The 20,321-nt window shown below is 35.8% G+C and overlaps 1 protein-coding gene across 1 annotated transcript in view; it reads left to right on the plus strand.

The window, feature by feature from the left end:
* Positions 1 to 20,321, plus strand: part of LOC107750253 (testis-expressed sequence 264 protein-like) — a 64,778-nt gene that overhangs the window by 35,501 nt on the left and 8,956 nt on the right. The gene's annotated exons all lie outside the window — the stretch shown is intronic.

Raw genomic sequence — 20,321 nt, forward strand, 5'->3', positions numbered from 1 at the left:
TAAAAGTAATGACTAAAAGTTGACAAAAATGCAATGACTTTTCGTCGACTAAAACTAGACTAGACTCAAGACTCAAATGACTAAAATGTAACTAAGACTATTAAGCATTTTCGTCTCAAGATAAAGACTAAGACTAAATCAAAAATGCCTGTCAAAATTAACACAAGCTGATTTTGATGTTAAGAACCTGATCACAAAGAATGCATTCTGTCTGTGCTAATTTAAATGCTGATGTACAGAAATGTACAAATGTCAGATACGCATCTTTGGCAGTTTCATTAAATCTGTAGCATCTAGTTTCATGAACACCATATTTTTGCTATGTTCAGTAGGACGTTAAAGTGAGTTGAGCTTTTTAAACCATATCTCAAGACCCCTGGTTTATGTTCCAGACTATTTTGCCCCAATTTTCAGATTTGTCCTTTGTGTACGGTACCAAATAGGGTAGAAAGCCATAGCCAAATATCAGATACTAGTTTAGTGGACTACATTGATCCATAAACTGAAGTACATTGGGAAAAATGAAGAAGAAGGAGGTAATATATTTCAGTCAGTTTGAGGGAGAGGTCAGAGAGATGCTAAAACTACTTTTTCTGTTGAACCATTCTGGTTTAGACACTTAAAGGCTTGCAGTAATGCACGGCTCATGCTCTCTCAGCCTGCTGGGCTTGAGTCTCACCCACCTGAGTGCCGCCAGACTTCTCCGCTCACAGGGGTGGAAGTGGTGTTTTAACTCCGCTAGTTTCTTCCACCAGCGGCTATTGATTGACGCAGGCAATGGGAGGGCAATCAAACTCACATCTGACCGCTCCTGCCTTAGCGCCCATGAGCGGAAAGCACTTCTTTCTACTCCTGTTATCCCTTGTGAATGTAGAGGGGGGGCTGGAGGCCATTAACCTACCGCCATCGACCCGCAGACCTCTAGCCATCCATCCCTTCATCTTCCTGAGGGACTGCGGCGTCCTGGTGGTTAATGTGCAGTGGGAAACTCGTCAAAGATCTATTTGCATCCTCCTTCGATTAGAGAATGGGTTCATAAAAGTTATAGTTGTGTGGGTGACCACAGAACAGGCATCTTAATGGATAGATGCTGTTGTGATGTTGATGGTTGTTTAATTTGTCGTGATCCTGTGGCAGGGGAATGTAGCGCCTCGTGTCGAGGGTGTTGAGCTATGCTAAAATGCATATTGTGTTGTGTCGATAGGCAGTGAGTGATTTCCACAGAGGAGACAGAGGTAAATGGGTCATGTGGGAACAAAGGGATGACAGGGGACAGATGAATGATCACATGTTAAGTCAGGAAAAAGGCAGAAAGAGATAGAGGGAGAAGGTGCAAATGAATAGTATTTTTTACAAAAATGATTAAAATGATGTACACTCGCAATATGATTCTAGTCATATTGGTTGCTTGGGAAAACCTATTTTGTTTGACATAAGGTTACCGTTTTGTGATTGTCATGTTGTGATCGCTTGACCAGTCGTTTATCGCTGTGTTAGAATTAGAAACAGGAATCTCAAATTGAATAAACATTGCAATAAACACTGCAATATTCCATTTAAATGGGAATTGTCCATTTTGATTTCATGGTGACTTTTAACACAAAACCAGTTGTAGAGAAGAAGGAGCTGAACATTTTTGCACACTAATCACCAAAATTCACCACGATTTTACTGTTAAATTTGCTTAAATGTTTGGTCATTTTTCTTCATTTATTCATTTACCAATAATGACTTTTCAGCTTTTTTGCTTATATTCTTGGGTACTTTATTAAGTAAAGGCCCGTTCACACACCAAGGACTTTAACTATAACAGTGACGATAAAGATATCATTTTAAAAATCATTTTACGGCACAGATGAACAATATCACTGGAATCACTTTCACAATAATTGTTTTCCACCTGATGAACAATGAAAACATTGACAGCCTATCAGAATTCAGACAGCAGAACTGCAGAATGAGCTTTTAATAAACAGAAGATTAATGTGCGTTGGTGTGGATGCTGATATAGTTATCTTTATAGTTATCTTTATAGTTATCGTTTATAAGTCCTGGGTTTCACAGAATAAAGGAAGTCAAACGGATTTGGAACGACACAAACATTTCATTTTTGGTAAATTTTTTCCTTTACGACACACTTAAAGGGATAGTTCACCCAAAAATGAAAATTTGATGTTTATCTGCTTACCCCCAGGGCATCCAAGATGTAGGTGACTTTGTTTCTTCAGTAGAACACAAATGATGATTTTTAACTCCAGCCGTTGCAGTCTATCAGTCGTATAATGCATGGCAATGGTAACAAAATCTATGAGAGTAAAAAAAACATGCACAGACAAATCCAAATTAAACCCTGCGGCTCGTGACGACACATTGATGTCCTAAGACACGAAACGATCGGTTTGTGCGAGAAACCGAACAGTATTTATATCATATTTTACCTCTAATATACCACTATGTCCAACTGCCTTGAGCGCGCTCATGGCATCCGGTGCGTGAGGTGTGTACGCGCTCTGGCGTAGTTTAAATATCAACTTACGTATGTTGTGCATCCCGCTGAAATCACATACTGTTTAGTATGTACTACTATTTTGTGTTCTACATAGTGTGCAATTTACAACTCCTCTCCAATGGCTTCATGGGATAGTAAAGTGTCCATCAAATGCACACTCCAGAATCTCACTGAAGGTAATAGGTCATCCGGGTACTTTTCACCTATTGTTTTTTGAATACTATGAATTTGGTGGGGGGGGTTTTTTACGTCCCGTTTTTCATATTATATATAGTATGGAAGTTGGCATATTTGGACGCAGCATAAGTTCTCCTGAGCTGGTGGGGCAGCAGTGAGGATAATGCTGTTGAATCAGTTATTTAGTAAAACAAATAGGCTCCAAAAATAATAAACAAAGATTTTTGCGATTGAATAGTAGCTTAACAAAGCAACAAATTTAATTGGCTCAGATCAAAACCCTCTGCCAGAAATGTGGGAAAATAATGTTAAAAATAGATTAAATATGAAAAAATCTTTCCCTGTTGTACAATCTATAGCTATATTCGCCCCATTTGGTATTCTGTCACTCAGTACTAAATAAATTCTTCCTTATGACAGGGCTCAGTGTAGGTCAGGCTTTGAGAGATGGGCAAAAAAAATCACTGAGGCATGGCAAACACCATGTCCATGTCTCTGGCCTGTGCATGGAGTCAGTGGCTGCAGAAATGTGCATATGCGTCAGTGGAAATCTCATCTACCCTCTGCCATTAGCATTCTCTAGCACCACCTACGACCAACACCATTCTACTGCCTTGGGAGTTGATCTGTTTTTCATGGCGTTAGGCACAAGACACAAGACATGATAATCGGACCCATATTATACCCCGTGCCTTTTTATGCCCTGTTGCTCGCTCACTCAATTGCACACTCACACTAATACGCACTTTTATAATGAGTAATGAGGTAGTGGCGTATGGCTGCGCAGAGTCCGATTGTTAGTCGTGGACTAATGATGAGGGATAACATTTCCATTTGCTGCAGTTACGTCGCAGACCATTTCCCAATCCACTTCCTCTAGTTCTATTTCCCTCGTTTTCTTTCATGTTCCTTTCATGTGTGCAGAATGCAAGAATTTCTCTCACAGATGGCATTGTGTCAGTTTTGGTGCTCATTGTATTTTTCTCTATATGTTTTCTCTGAGGTTTTACAAAGATTGTAAATTAATTAAGGGTGCTTTAAAGTATTGTTATTATTGTTATTAATTGCTCAAATGAACAAACTGCATGCATTAATGATGCCTCAAATCATGTGATTTGATGAGGATGAGGTTACTTTTATGAGTAGTTTGGTCTTATGATTTTCTGTTTCTTCCGTTGGTCTTTTCTGGGTTTTTTTTTTAGTAATTGACTTTTTATAGTAATATTCTTAAAATAGAGCCAAAATTATGTGAATAAAGCTGTAGCATTATGAATTAAAAATAGTAATTTTTAAAATAAGGTCAAATTTTCTCAAATTAATTCTTACAATTTTGAGAATAAAGTCATAAAATTATGAGATTTAAACAAATGTTCAAGTAAGGTTTTGTATTCATTTTTCAAATTTATTTTTAAAATGGTCAACCTCCCTAAACACCATGGCATAGTGGCGGTGAGTTTTGCATGCAGAAGAATATTTGCAAAAATTCATGTAATTTTGAGAATGAAATCATAACATTATGAGATTTAAACTAGTAATCCTAAACACCATGGCATAGTGGCGGTGAGTTTTGCATGCAGAAGAATATTTGCAAAAATTCATGCAATTTTGAGAATGAAATCATAACATTATGAGATTTAAACTAGTAATATTTTGCGAAAAAAATATTCATGTGAGGTTTTGAATTTATTCTTAAAACTGGCAATCTCCATGACCACCATAGCATAATAGCGGTGAGTTTTGCATGCAAAAGCAAATCTTCAAAGGTAAAAATTGTGAAAATTCATACAATATTGAGAATGAAATCTTTTTCACAAGTTTTAAACTAGAAATATTTTGAAAAAATATTCATGTAAGGTTTAAAATGTATTCTTAAAACCCGCATGAACACCATAGCAAAGTGGAGGTGAGTTTTGCACGTGCAAGCATTTTCTTCCGAAAATATAAACGTCTAGTGCTACATTGCGTCACCTCTTCCTGGTTTACAGTCTGTGCATCTGCGAGACTGCCAGGGTTTTATGTAGTCAATGACGTTTGAGTTGTTGCGTTTAGTTAACACATGGTGCTTGTGTGAACGTGAGTCTGTCTGCCTCAGAGGACACAGCAAAGCACTCTACTCCTCTCAGCCACCTCCTCTCTCTCAATCCCTTAGATTATCAAAGAATTCTGTCTTCATGGAAAAGTGATGCTCAGAGGAGACGGTTGCCCTGGCAACAAGCTCACTTAAGCCAGGCCTCTGGATGAAGGAGTAAGTACAGCTAAACTGACAAAACTCAAGACAGAGTTTATTACCCACATTACTTTGGCACTCGGCATTAGTCACCAGCATAACACCTTTTCTTAAAAAAAAAACAAAAAAAACCTTTGATTGGAACAGGCCACAGGTCTTGTCGAGAGTCTATAAAAAGTCACAGTAAGGAGTGCATAGATGTAAATGTATATATGTATTTATTATTTATTTTTACTATGGCTGGTAACCTATATGATGGCCAATGTTATACTGTAAGTCTGAATATTAAACAGCCCAGATATTATTTGCTTCCAATAATGGCCAATAAGACAAATTCAATCATTTTTAAAAATGCAAATATTAGATAATAAAATAATAAAAATATGTTAAAATTTTTGGGTATATAGTCCAGATTTATTAAGCATTGTTTGCCCACACCAAATAATTAATTTTTTACTGATAGTCTCTTTAAAAATTCATGTTTGTCTGTTTGTGGACATGATCCTTTCTTACTACCAAACAAAAGGAGAAACACTTGTCAGCCATTATGTGCAGTTATTGTGTGGTACTGTACGGCCATCAACTGCTCAGCTTCTTATAGTTATTGCCTGCTGGCTCTCTGAATGGATGTCATGTAAGACTGTTTTGATGATTCAGAGAAAATGTCTAAAGTTCTCCCTCCTGGGTAGGTCTTTCAGTTTCACAGACTCGCCTGACCGAAACACCAATAAAACATATAATCAGCCTCTCGACATTAGCCCACCCCAACTACTAATTTTATTCACATTCAGCTAATGCACTCTGAGAAAAAATGGCACCGTGCCTGTGTTTGAGCGTGATTTCTGCTCTCATCTTTCATGTTGGGTTTTAAATTCCTCTCTTTCATCATTTACCTGCATTATTTTCTTCTCAGCCTCGGGCCATGCAGTTCTGGCCACAACAGCACGAACTCTCGCTGGGAAACTGGATGGGGACTTGGGTTTAAGTAGTTTTTTTTTTTGACCCGTATATTCCTCTGCCCTCCCCTTTACTGCTGACAAAGCTCTCTGACATCCCAACAGGGGACTACAAACCCAATTAGCAAGTGCAGAACTTCAAACATGAAAACAGGCCAAACTAACATAACAAAACTGCCCCATATCACAGCACTGTGCTTTGGATGTTAGCGGGAAGCACAGAGGCGCAGCAGATGGCAAACACAATTGTGCTAATTCTTTTTTTTAGCTCCTTCAGTGCAAGACTTGGCACTGCATCAACAGATGTCTGTTTTGGTCTGTCATCTTTGCAGTCTAATAATACAGTAGGTCTGTGTGAATAAGACTGGTTTCCTTTTGTCAGTTTTCATGAACTAATAATGGCAATAAGCTGCATGGATGCGGCAACATCCTTCTGTTTGAATGGGCTCAGGATTGTGAACATTTGAAGAGTGCTTCGAGCTTAACCTCGAGGTTAACCTTTAATGAAGTCCAGAGAGATGCTGTGGTTTGTCTCTGTGAAGTTATATCTGGAAGAATTGACCTAATGTCCAGAACAGTTCATTGCAAGGTAGGAAGAACTGACATGCTGACAATCGACAGGATTATTTTTAGAGACTGACCAATATAGTTTTTGTTTTTTTTGTATCCGATTCGGATACGGATTTATACTTTTTAATATTAATTTTAATTTTATTAGACGTAACAAACACGTACAGTACCAACAATGTACAAATAGAAAGTGCTAAAATGTGTAACAATTGTATTCTATGTAATAAATAAATACATAAATACGTACACAAATAAATAAATAATAAAAACAAAAAAGGCAAAGTCTTCCTGGAACATGCAATCATAGTTTATATAAGAAAGAATTCTCCAAAATGTTATATTATTTTTCTATATTTTATTATTTTATATTATATTGTACTAAAAAAAACATTATTTTGTTGGTGAAACAGTCTTTTCTTGCTCATTTACGATCTCCAGAGATGCCCTCCTCCTCTCTTTGTATGTCTGTCTGTCTGTCTGCCTGTCTTTCTCTTTCTCTCTCTCAAAATCACAGTCATTAGTGCAGAAAAAGTGCATTATGTTCAGAGGCTTCTCAGCCGTGAAGACAGTAAATACAGAGTATCAGTGCGGTGTTTGTGCTCTTTCTACGTTAATAGTTGCTGGTCAGGGGTGAACCAGGGCGCAGGTGCAGGGGTCAGAAGGGGTTAGGGACCTAAATCCTCATGTTGTATGTGCAAACCTATGTATTTTCAAAATGGACTTGTCTGTGTGTTGAATGACTAGTGAAGTAATTGGGCATAGAACACAAGAAAGGGTCTTAAAGGGATAGTTCACCAAAAAAATGATAATTCTGCCATCATTTACTCACCTTCCTGCTGTTCCAAACCTGTATGCATTTCTTTCTTCTCCTGAACACAAAAGAAGATATTTTGAAGAATGTTTATAACCAACCAGTTCCCATTATGTTTTGTTTTGTCCGTACAATGGAAGTCAATGGAAACCGAAACTTTTTAGCTTCCATCATTCTTTAAAATATCTTCTTTTGTTTTCCATAGAAGAAAGAAAGTCATACAGGTTTGAAATTACATAAGGGTGAGTAAATGGTGCACTATCCCTTTAAAGGGGTCATATGATGCTGCTAAAAAGAACATTATTTTGTGTATTTGGTGTAATGAAATGTGTTTATGCGGTTTAAAGTAAAAAAAACACATTATTTTCCACATACTGTACATTATTGTTTCTCCTCTATGCCCCACCTTTTTGAAACGCGTCGATTTTTACAAAACTAATCGGTCTGAAAAGCGAGGTGTGCTCTGATTAGCCAGCTATCCAGTGCGTTGTGATTGACCTAACACTCCAAAGAGAAAGGAAAAATTTAAATCGCATCATATGACCCCTTTAAGGCACAAGGGATTTAAAGACACAATGTTTCTGGAGAGGATAAAATCTCCTAATGCATTATCTGAATGTTCTTTTTTAAATCATGTTGGAAACACCTTAAAATCCTGATGTCTCAAGTGTTTTAATAGACCAGCTGTAGCTGGGATACTTTGGCTGTGTCCCAATTTGTGTGGTCATACTTCCTAATAAATTACATAGACTTCTTTTTGTTTTGTTTTTAAAGTATATTTTTATTTATATACTTATTTTTTATATACATTTTGTTTTTGTTAAATATTTATTTTCTTCATACTGTCATTTTTTATTACTTTATTTAATTATTTTGATATTATCATATAGTTCTTTTTTACATAAATGGAGGAAGGTAAAGGTAAAAAACTCATAACAGCATAACATCTAGGATATAGAGAAAGTGAACCAATAGCCATTTGACAGCCACGAATACGAGCAGGCTTCCATCTACATGTCCATACTCATGGCTGTCAAGCGCCTGTTTGTCTGTTTGCTGCACCAGCAGCACATTTTCTGATGACGTATAGTGATGAGACCAGATGAGCTAAAAATGTCCTTTCACTATACTGCTCATTCTGTAGGGTTTGGGACTGTTGCTGGGTTGCCAGGAGTGAAAATGTTTATGTGTGTGTGTGTGTGTGTGTGTGTGTGTGAGTAAGTGTCTCCCCTACCAATTCCAAGCATAAATAGTCTTTTAATTAGCTGTTTCCACATAGCATTGTGTATGTGTGTTAGGGAGCAGAGAGAATAGACGTGTCCCCTGCCAAACAGATTTGTTTGTGCTGAGCTGTATTGTATATGTTTTTAGAGGAAAGAAAAGGTTGTAAAGCTAGTACAGAGATCTTTATATAAGGACAGACTCTCCAGGAATTAAATATTGATCCATGCACAGAACATGCACTCATGTTTTCCTTGAAAATAAATAAAGCAGTCTGAAACTCAAGGAAAATCACCTGTGGATACATTTGACGTAGGTGTGTTTTGCACTGTAAAAAAATATTTTTCGAAGTTGTCTTTCTACATCAAAATTGTATGTTTATATTGGTTTCTTTGCAATTATTTGTGAAATTTACTAGCAGTTTTTGAGTAAAAACTGTTTCAAAGTGAATCCTACACCAATTCTTTTTCAGTGTAGATGAACCTCATGAATACTGTCAAGAAATGAGTTTATCGTAAAATGAGAAGAATATGTAAATAAATGAATTCTATTTTGCAAAAAGAAAATGAAGCCCATTTGTAACCATTTAGATTTTTTCCATTGTGACAAAAAAAAAAAATCTGCACATCCATACCCCAATCCATAGTAACTAGGAACCCACTGTAATAGAATATTTGATTTATTTATTTATGAAAGTTATGTTTTTAATGTTGTAGTGAAATGTAGTATACACACACACACGCACACACATATTTGTCATGTTATTTTAATGACTATTTTATCATACTGATTACTTTTAAGTGTCCATTAGCAATTTTAATAAATGTATTTTTGCTTTTTGACTCAATAAATAAAGCCCCATTACACTACAACGTTAATAACATAACTTGCATTATGAATATTTAAAAAAATAATAATTATTATTAACCAATAACTCATTAAGTAGCATGAATATTTCTAAAAATATATACATTGATCCCGACACCATGATTTTCATTACTGTTTTAAATGATTAGTAAAGAAAATTTAAAGGGTGTTTGATTGTCATTAAAGTTGTTTGGAAAATGTTGCATTTTGAAAAATATAAATTGCTATTTTTGCCTTTTGATTTTGGACTTAAATGTGACTGGGACTTTACTTTGTGAGATTCATCCCTTTAAACAACACCAGAATAATCCATTTAGATTTACAAAAAGTAATGAACTGTGACTGTTAGATCAGTGTTGATTGGCTACGTTCTCCCCCAGCTCAGCCAATCGATTTAGGACCTCTGTGTCGACTCGGGCACCGCTGTTGACTAAGTCCCCACAATTACTGTTCATCAGGAAAACGCGGCGTATCGATCGGCAGGGTACATGCGGTGCACACCCACCCTCTCATACCCAGACACGCTTCACAAAGATGCACAAGCTGTCCCGAGTCTGTTCATTTGTTCTGTATGGGGAAAAAAAGCACACTTTCAGAACTCTGTCGCTGGTTTGGACATGCCCACGCGGATGGAGGGGGGAGAGTAAAGGTGTTATCATGTAAGATAAAAATACAGCCCTCTTCAAGCATGCGACCACAAGGGATGGTTGGAATTGAACAGCACCGGAGGTGTGAAATGGAGTTTGCTTCTGTTCTCACAGATCCGTGTGTCCGCGAGTGTGTGACAGCGTATGGAAGTAAATAGGCAGGGGAGGAAGGGCTCTGGGGACTGTAGCCAATTGTCACTGTGATTTGTGGATGTATTAATTCCAGCGTCTGAATGTTGCCCAGGGATCCTTGTAAGAAATCGCTGGTCTAAGAATAGGAAGGGATATTTGTTGTTAGTAGGAGAGCTTGCGAGCAAGTATGATCAGACCTTGCGTTTGAAGCTCCTGGGCAAAGGAAGCGGGCGTGCTGTTGCGATGGTCTTGAAGCTACTTCCTGTCACTCTTTATAGGAGACTTAAATGGCCCCTCGCTTTCTCTCTTCCCTGAAGTATCTGTCTCCTCCTCTCTCTGACCTCTTCCTCATTATTCAGTGGACTGTCGCCCTCATTTGTTGTCTCACAAGTAGATGCGTGTGCTGTCAGCTGCTGTCCTCTTGTCTTATTATGCCCGCAGGAGACTGATAGGCCTCCTTTTTCTCACTCACTTTTGATGGGCATGTCTAGTCGCTCTCTGTTCATGATGCTCATCTCCTCCTTCTGCTCCCGCTGAGTATAGCCGCAGTTCCTTATGAATGAATGATTTGAAGGACGATTACAGATTTTGCTTACTTTTTTTTGTACAGATGTGTTTGCTGAAAAGCAAGTTTTACAAAAGAAAAATATTCTTTGGCTCAGTACGTAGGGTTGGAAATCGTAAGGAATTATTCTATTAAAAATAGTGCTGTCAAATCGATTAATCGCATCCAACATGTGAGCAAAAGTTTGAGTCTTCATAATGTGTGTGTGTAATTTAAGAAATATATGTAATATATATTTACATTTATGTACAATATAAATCACATATAAATATGAATATTTCTATACGTGTGTATATTTCTTAAATATATATACATGTATGTGTGTGTGTGTATTTATATATACATATAAATATACACAGTACACACACATATTATGTAAACACAAACGTTTATTTTGGATGCGATTAATCGATTTGACAGCACTAATTAAAATGTATTGTCTTATTCCGTGTGTTTGTCTTGTTTTTCAATATAAATAACTAATCCTCTTTAAACATGAGCATAATTGAATGTGAGCATTGTTAGATTTTGACAAGCTATATTTATCATCTAGTTTTAAAGTTGTTTAGATATGTTTAGATTTTTATTAAAAAATGGGACAAGAATACTGATTAAGACAGTTATTTTAAATTATTATATTTATATTATTATTTATTTATTTATAATTATTTGTTTATTTTGGATGCGATTAATCGATTTGACAGCACTAATTAAAATGTATTGTCTTATTCCGTGTGTTTGTCTTGTTTTTCAATATAAATAACTAATCCTCTTTAAACATGAGCATAATTGACAGTAAATTTTGTTAGATTTTGACAAGCTATATTTATCATCTAGTTTTAAAGTTGTTTAGATATGTTTAGATTTTTATTGAAAAATGGGACAAGAATACTGATTAAGATTTAGTTATTTTAAATTAGTATATTTATATTATTATTTATTTATTTATAATTATTTTTAATTTTTTATATTAATCAAATATTATTAATTAAATAATTGTAAAGAAAAATCCACATAATTATTCCATTACTGATTCTTTAGTTGCTTTCGCAGACATTTCAAATAATCAGTCCAATATAATCTGTCCAAATTATAAATAATAAAAACAATTTTTGATGGCATATAATTATTTTTTATTTTCAATAAATGGTACTTTAAAATTCTCATTTATTTCAGTCTGCCTTGGACAAAGCACGCAGATGTTCAGGAATCATCAGTGAGACCAAATTTGTTTATGTATTTAGAAAGAGCTGGTTCTCAAAAATTTTTTAAAAATACTGTTAAAACACCTTTCGTGCGGTATACTTCCTCTCTGCTCTGTGAACTATTTTTATCACAAACTAGAGTTAAAAGAGCAGGTGGGTTGTTGTTTAGAGGACATCCACTTTGACCTGAACAGACTTTAGTGCAGTGGTACTTTATTTATCTGCCTTACCTGACTGCCATAACCATCCACAATGTGAACATAAATGGAACAAATATAGGAATTGTACAAGATAGCTTATAGTGTTGAAGTTTACTTGAAACCTTGTTGGAGAGAGCACAATTATTTAATTGCGGTGCTATCAAAACTGTCATTGAGATCTGTGAAATTTTATTAGAATTAGTATCAACTACTTAAATGTTGCAATTGTAACGACACTAATAGCAGCTAATCATCAAATTTGTCTTCTGAAATTTGGATTTGTTGTCTCACATGGACTCTGTCTGATAGGAGCAGCTCTCAGCTCTCATGGCTGGACTCTGATTGCGCTGAGAGAGATGTGTATTATGTAACAGTGGGAGCCTAGGGAGATGAGGGAGATTGGGGATGTGCTTACCTGTGAGTGCTCACATTCTGTTTGTGGGAGGAGACAAATCCATGGAGCAGCTGCCTGAAAGAACAAAGTCACGACATTTCCCTGGAGTATTCCCCTTCTGTCACTCTCTTCCTCGGATTCCCTCTCGCAGACTTCCTCTAAGGCTGTGCAGTACACTGTACAGTGTGTTTATAGGAACTAGATACTATATATAATATTTCTGATGACACTTGTGAGCATGCTGAACATTTAAATGTTAACACCAGTGGATTAGCTCTCATATTTCATTTGTACTTTTCCTTTAATTTGCTTTGTGATTTGGTTTAGTTTTACTGGATGTTGTTTAATTCTTAATGGGCTTTCAAATTACATTTGATTGATTTTTAACCTGCTAATTCACTCTTAAGAAAACATTAGTAGTCCAGGGTAGAAAAACCAATTAGCTGTAGGCGCCCTCACATTCCACGTGTCTCTCTCTCTCTCATGTTGTTTTCTTCTTTCCATTTACCTCTTATTATTTATTTTATGTGATCAAGTTTTGCGTACATGGACTTTGAAAGCTAAAAGATCCTTAGCGTTATCAAGCCTTTATTGATGGTTTTGTGGCTTGTTGTGTCAGACTCTTACGTTCCTGTGCGGTGCAGTGGAGTCCTGTTTGAGTTTCATCTGTCACCACTGGTGCAGATGTTTATTCGTCTGGCATTCCACGTGACTAGGCTGTCATGCTCTGCCTGTCCCCTGCATCTCTGTGTCCAGCCCCACAATTACAACACTCTTTGACAGCAAACAGGAAGGGATTCAACATTGATGTTTTAATACAGGCCACTCAGTTTGAAGGTCTTGCTTATGGAACGTGGCTGAAGCAGGGACGCTTTCCAGAGCACTTGATCAGCAATTAACCATAATGTGAACAGACTGTAGGTTTTATAGTTGGAGGAGAAAATATTTACTTTCATTAATGTATAGGCCAATTTGTCCACAACCAACCATCCAGAATTCAACGTATTTCTCTTTTGGATCTAATAAATACACTACCATTCAAAAGTTTGGTCTCGGTAAAAAAAAAAGTATCTTATGCTCACCAAGGATGCATTTTTTTTGATAAAGAATGCAATAAACTTTTCTTTTTTAATATATTTTAAAATGTAAATCATTGCTGTGATGACAAAGCTGAATTTTCAGTAGCCATTAATAAATAAATAAATGCATACATATACACATACATACATAATACATAATTAAATCAATAAAAAAAACTATGCCCAAACTTTTGAACACTAGTATATGTATTACTCATTGTATGCATTATTATGTATTATTAATACTGCATTATGTGATGATCCTCATTTGAGGGACTCTTTCAGTATATTGTAATGAATAAAGAAGACCCATTTATACTGTGTAAAAAAAAAAAGCCATGTTATTTGCAAAACTAAATTAACTTGTATATTACTGTACTGAAGCCAGAGCAAATAATTAAAATATTATCTGAAAAGTATTAACTTTAGGTTTATCTGCCCACTATTAGTGTAATGATAGATATATAAACCTGAAGACAGACACATTCAATTTATTTGTATAGCGCTTTTCACAATAAATATTTCGTAATAATAGTGATTTTACTGTTCACTTTTACGGCTCTATAAATGTATAATAACTTAAATTTTTTTTTCAATTCCCACAGACCCCCTATAACCCTCTTGCTTGAAACCCTCTAGAACCCTTATTTGAAACCCCTGTGTAGAATGACTTGTGGGAGTAAAAATGAAACAGGCTATTTATATTCACAAGGGCATTGACATACAGCTCCATCTTGAACACACTTGTTACCTTGGTTTTTGTGGTTTAATGGCAGTTGGTTAGTGGGAGGGACAATGGGTGTCCTTTTAGACTTTCTGTGACTCTGCTTTTATTTTTATTTTTTATGCTAATGTTTCTTCTTTCATTCTTCTTTTTTTTTCCAGGGCTGTATATGTTTTATTCCATTATTATTTATGTTTACTTGTCATCCAGAGACACATCTGTTCAAGACACCCTCAACTCTCAAGTGAAAAGTAATGCTTAAAAGCAAGCACGTAGAGGTTTATTCCAATTGATTTCAAAACTATTCTTACTGCTGTCGTGACAGTGATGGCCCTGAGTGAACCCAGGACTACTTCACCATCTCTGTGTTTTCGTTGCTGTCATTCACAAGTTTAACATGTCTCAAAGTGAATTTTTATGTATTTATATATTTAGTTTTGGAAGGATTTGATGAAAGTGCTTTAAAGATGAAAGCTGTTTCACATATATCGCATGTGCTCAACACACTTTAGACAGCTTGATCTATAAAGGAGTAATTGGCCTGGACTGAGCTGATTCATAGCGGGAATACAGGGATCTATCAGGAGACATTGACTTTCTCTGCACAAATCTCACCTGTCGATGGGGAATGAATTGCCTTTTATCTCTTGGACAGGTATCAAATCATCATGACCTGTTTGATGTAAGCTTGTTTCAGCATGTATAGATGTTTCTAATTGATATACCATTACACTTAATGAATAGAGTTGGGCCAATGCTTAGTGGGTAACTATTGACACATTGGAGATGTAGTGCTTATGTGGATGTCACAGGATCAAGTCTGGCCTAAAATGTTTCTTGATTACATTTCTACTTGATCTCTTTATACACTAAATATGACAGATATAGAGACCTGTATTGCCTATCTCTAAGATGGTCAGACTGGTCTGATTTGATTGTTTTATAGTATGGATGCATGATACATCGGTACCATATTGTTTATTGGCCGATATAAGAGATGTTTTTTCTTTATTGTACAGGTTCATATTAGATAAATACGGTAGCTGCCGAAATGGGATATTTAACTCTGCATGTAGATTACCTTTGTCTTAAGCTAATGCTCAATAAAATTAATCTTTAAAAATGAATAATTTAATAAACTGTTAAATGAGATCTTTAACAAATCTCTTAATAAATATCAATTGTTTTATACTAAACATGCCTAAATTCATACATAGCATTTAAACAGTTGATTTTAGTTTATTTATTTATTTTTAATTTAGATAAAATAATATAGACTTTTGATGTCTACCATTTATTAATTATTTGCCATAACATGATCCAGGTTCGAGTCCCCAGTTGCTTTCTGTCTGCTTTGTACTGTCCAAATAAGTGTGAAAACTGGCATAATAATGATAATAAATATTTCCCATACCATGAAACTAATTATCAATTAATCTATTTCAGCCATATGTTTAATATTGGTGCATCCTTATTTTATTGGGATGGGAGCCCAGCTGGCTGACTAGTTAAACCATTTAGACGTCAGCATGGCCTGGCTTGGGAGACCAGCTAAACTATCTTAAAAGAACTGCAAACCATCTGGCTGGTTGAAGTGTGTGGCACCATGACTTGCTTAATTCTAACTTGAAGTTGATGCTATTGTAACTGACAACTGTGCTGCTGTTCTGTAGAATTCACTTTGAGAGAAAAAGCCCCGTCAGTCGAGCTCTCATGATTGCTTGCTCATATAAACCGGACTCTTTTCATCCTGCTGAGGAGGTGACGTTTCCCTTTCATTATCTCCTGATTGCACCCCGTCTAGCTCAGGGTAAGTGGAGTCATGTGGACTCGTCGTTGGACTGGGTAACACTCGCCCTGCGGCCACCACAGAGGGTGTGGATTCACATACAAAAGAGCAACAAGGAAAATGGAGCATCGTCTCTGTGTAATTAAAACTGTTCATGCCGGAAGCGTACTTTTAATTATAATGGGCCTGGTTAATCTAGTGGCTAGTTATTTATTTATTTTTATGATGGACGTGAAATGAAGATATTCAACATAATAAAGGAGCTCTGAGAGATGGATGATGCTGGAACCGCCAGGTGTTATTTATATACGGATGTTGGTTTCTCAGCTGTGCGTTCAAAATGATACAGGTGCCTTATCATAGAAGTGTGTGTGATATGTAAACATTTTAGGGTTATCCACTTGACTTTATTTTATATTGCATTTTTATATTGCATTGCATTGCATTTGCTAAGCATCACAACCCATCCAGAATATCATAGAAATCTGTGTAAATGTATGCTTTCCTTTTAAATATTCTACATTTTCAGTAGTGCTGCAAAATTTATTAAAACCTTTATTAATGGTTTTTACCAGTGTTTAAAAGCTATAAAGTTATACTGATCATTTAAGGGCAAAGTTTTTACGTGAAACTTAACAGACCTTACTCCACACTAGTTTTATTCCCCGTCTTTTTAATTTGTATTTCTGTACTTGACAGTGCAATTTACAAGCCGCGATCATATGAGCTGATATATCAGTCGCAAAGGATATTGAGGTCTTGGGTTAATTACCTGTTAAAGTGCAATATTACTTTTTCCCATGACAGCAACAGAAGCGCTAACAAAGACTACCTGCTCAGAGCACCGCTGGCTCTTTCATACCTAGCGTGCATGTTGGCATTTTACTCTTTGCTTTATTAATCATTATTATTACATCTCATAGTAATTAGATTCATTATTAGATTATACGACATGCATGAAAAGTGTGAAAGGTGTTTAAAATTCCTGTTTTTTTTATATTGGACTGCTAAGTGCTTGTTGTCTGACAGAAAGTGTCGCTCTGAGCCTTGATGGAGAGCACAAGCTGTTACACTAATGAGGTGTCTGGAAGGTAGTTATTACTGCAGTGCTAGTTGACGCAGTTGATGAACAGCAATCAGATGGCACTACTATAAGAGACTGAAAGCTTTGAAAGGATCATAGTTGACATGTTTCGAAACTTATAACCTAAATATATAATACATTAATGCTTAGTCTTGATGGTAAAGGAACTAAAGCGTTACAGACAGATTTGTGCAGTTTGCTTATTCTTATTTCTCGCTTTGGTGCCATCATTGTTTTGACATTGTTTTCATGGGGGCGACTGTGTGGAGTGGATTGTCTTTGTTTTTTCCTCTCGCACTCATTATCGCTCCTGGTTCAAGAAGATGTGGTCTCATTTGCATGTGCGCCCCTAAGGGCTGCAGTCTTTGTGTATCAGGTGATTCATACTGCTTAGAGCAGGACTCTTTTTTCTGAGGATTAGAATACAACCATTCAATTAGCAATGAGCAAAGAGAACAGTGAAACTGATAAACATCTTCAACTCAGCATTACTCTTCAGTCTGTTTACGGTATTCTTGAGATGGGGTACATATCATTTCAAATAAAGAAATTGCCAAAAAGCCTACTTTGAAGCCTATTTTGAAGATATACATATATATTCATAAAGCTAGTCCATATTATGTATTGTATTATGTATATATTACTTCTTTTCTTTCTTCTTTTTTTTTGGTAACACTTTCATTTTTCCTTGTTACATAAGTAATGTACACATATTACGTTACATAAATTATGTATAATTATATCAATAAATTATATTAAATTATACATACATAAATTGTATATAATATATTTTATAAAGCTAGTCCATATATTTTTCTTTTTTTGTTGTTGGTAATACTTTTATTTTTTTCTTGTTATGTTACGTAAATTATGTATAATTACATGTAACAAACCCTAAACCAATCCCTCATCCTAACCCTAGCCATATAGTAAGTACATGTAGTTAATTAATATAACTTAATTTTTTTTTTTAATTCACTGTAACAAGGACACCATAAAATAAAGTGTAACCTGAATTTTTTTCATACAATTTAATAAAAATGATTATTCAGACTAATATTTTCCGGTTCTTTAAAGGAACACTCCACTATTTTTGAAAATAGGCTCATTTTCCAACTCCCCTAGAGTTAAACAGTTGAGTTTTACCGTTTTTGAATCCATTCAGCCGATCTCCGGGTCTGGCGGTAGCACTTTTAGCTGTAGCTTAGCATAGATCATTGAATCTGATTAGACCGTTAGCATCTCGCTCAAAAATGACCAAAGAGTTTCTATATTTTTCCTATTTAAAACTCGACTCTTCTGTAGTTACATAATCTTGACTCTTCTGCAGCTGCGTAATATCATTGCACCTGCTGCACCCATGGTACGGCAGCAAAGTTCCTTGATTATTACGCTGGAATGACAGTATAGTTCCTAGCCATATCGGCCTAGAAAATCGCAACTTTTCATTTTCCGTCGGTCTTAGTACACGATGTAACTACAGAAGAGGCAAGTTTTAAATAGGAAAAATATCGAAACTCTTTGGTCATTTTTGAGCAAGATGCTAACGGTCTAATCAGATTCAATGATCTATGCTAAGCTACAGCTAAAAGTGCTACCGCCAGACCCGGAGATCGGCTGAATGGATTCGAAAACGGTAAAACTCAACTGTTTACCTCTAGGGGAGTTGGAAAATGAGCCTATTTTCAAAAATAGTGGAGTGTTCCTTTAACATTTTGCCACTTAAACGGTTTGTCTCTGTAAGTAAATGTAATGGTTTTATAATGATTGTTTAAAATCTTATCAAGTTATTCTGTTAATGAATGGCATGTGTCTGTTAGGTTCACCTGTGCATATTTGTACATATGTGTTTGTTTCCATCTGTACCTTGTTTTATTATGGCACTTGTCATTTATATGTGCCTTAAACAGCGTTACTGTATCAAAACAAAGCTCTCAGCATGAAGAGGCAGTACTATTATGGAAGCACAGTTCTATCCTGAGGGCTCGGTGGAACATAACATCCTCCATGTATATAAATATATATATCAAATCATTCACGGTGCAAAATAATATTGCAGCCCTGTCTGATGTTGCTATAGCATCTGCATTTTTATTACCATACATTGCAAAGTATTTTCTGCACATGTATTCTGATTCTATATGGGGAAACCTTAATAATGTTTTATGACATGTCATATCCAATATTCATATATTCTTTCTTTATTCTTATTTGAATGTATTCTGAAACAATAAGCTTCTAGTTGTTGGTTACATGTGAGCTTTATGATATACATTATTATATGACATCTAAAAATAAAACTAAGGCATGGCTTACTGTGCATAGATGAATAAATAAAGATTTAAAACTTCAGTTTGATAAGTGACAGTGGTTTATTCACATCTAAATGTGTTTGACCTCTTGCTTAAACATGCTAGAGCTGTTCTATCTAAATATAATAGTCCCGAATGTCTTAACTTTAGTTCATGATTTCACGCTTAGCAATTTTATTTGCGCAACAGCTTGATCAGCTTGCTGTTTTGCATTGTTCTTTGAGATCATTACAGTGGCATTTGGTCTTATCCCTAATGAGGCTGCTTCATTAAATGCAGACTAATTGGTGTAAACTCCTGCCTAGTCCAGCTGCAAATTTGTCAAAAGGCTGGGGTGTTTGATCAGTAAAGGTCTGACCTAAGTTTGATTCTAATGAGGTGGGACATCATTGAAGGTCTTTTGCAGAGGACAGTGTCATTCCCTTCTTAGCAATAATGAACAGAAATAATTAGTACTGTGCGATAGCAGGACTGAAAGGTTGGACTGTATTAATAGAAGGTTCTATCTAGCTTTCCTCAATGGGGTGTCGGTTAGAACACACTAGATTCGATCAGTTCCAAGCAAAAAGGGTTTATTGCTTAAAATCCTTGGTGATGCACAACACAGCAGCATACAGGCTTCACAGCTTACAAGTGTGTATGGATGTGTGTGGTATTTGCTTATTGACGCACACTTTGCACACACACAGTCCCACTCGCACCTTCTGCTGAATCAGTCTTTCTGCTGATGACGACTGATGGAAATAGCGCATGCGCACAGAACTCTGCCTTTCTAACAACTACTGAATGTATTAAAGAGAAAATAACTTGGTGTCACCACTAATTTTTCAACCCATGTTTTGTTGTTTATAT

Source organism: Sinocyclocheilus rhinocerous, unplaced genomic scaffold (assembly GCF_001515625.1).
Source record: "Sinocyclocheilus rhinocerous isolate Xijiao unplaced genomic scaffold, SAMN03320098_v1.1 scaffold963, whole genome shotgun sequence".
NCBI classification, from domain to species: domain Eukaryota; kingdom Metazoa; phylum Chordata; class Actinopteri; order Cypriniformes; family Cyprinidae; genus Sinocyclocheilus; species Sinocyclocheilus rhinocerous.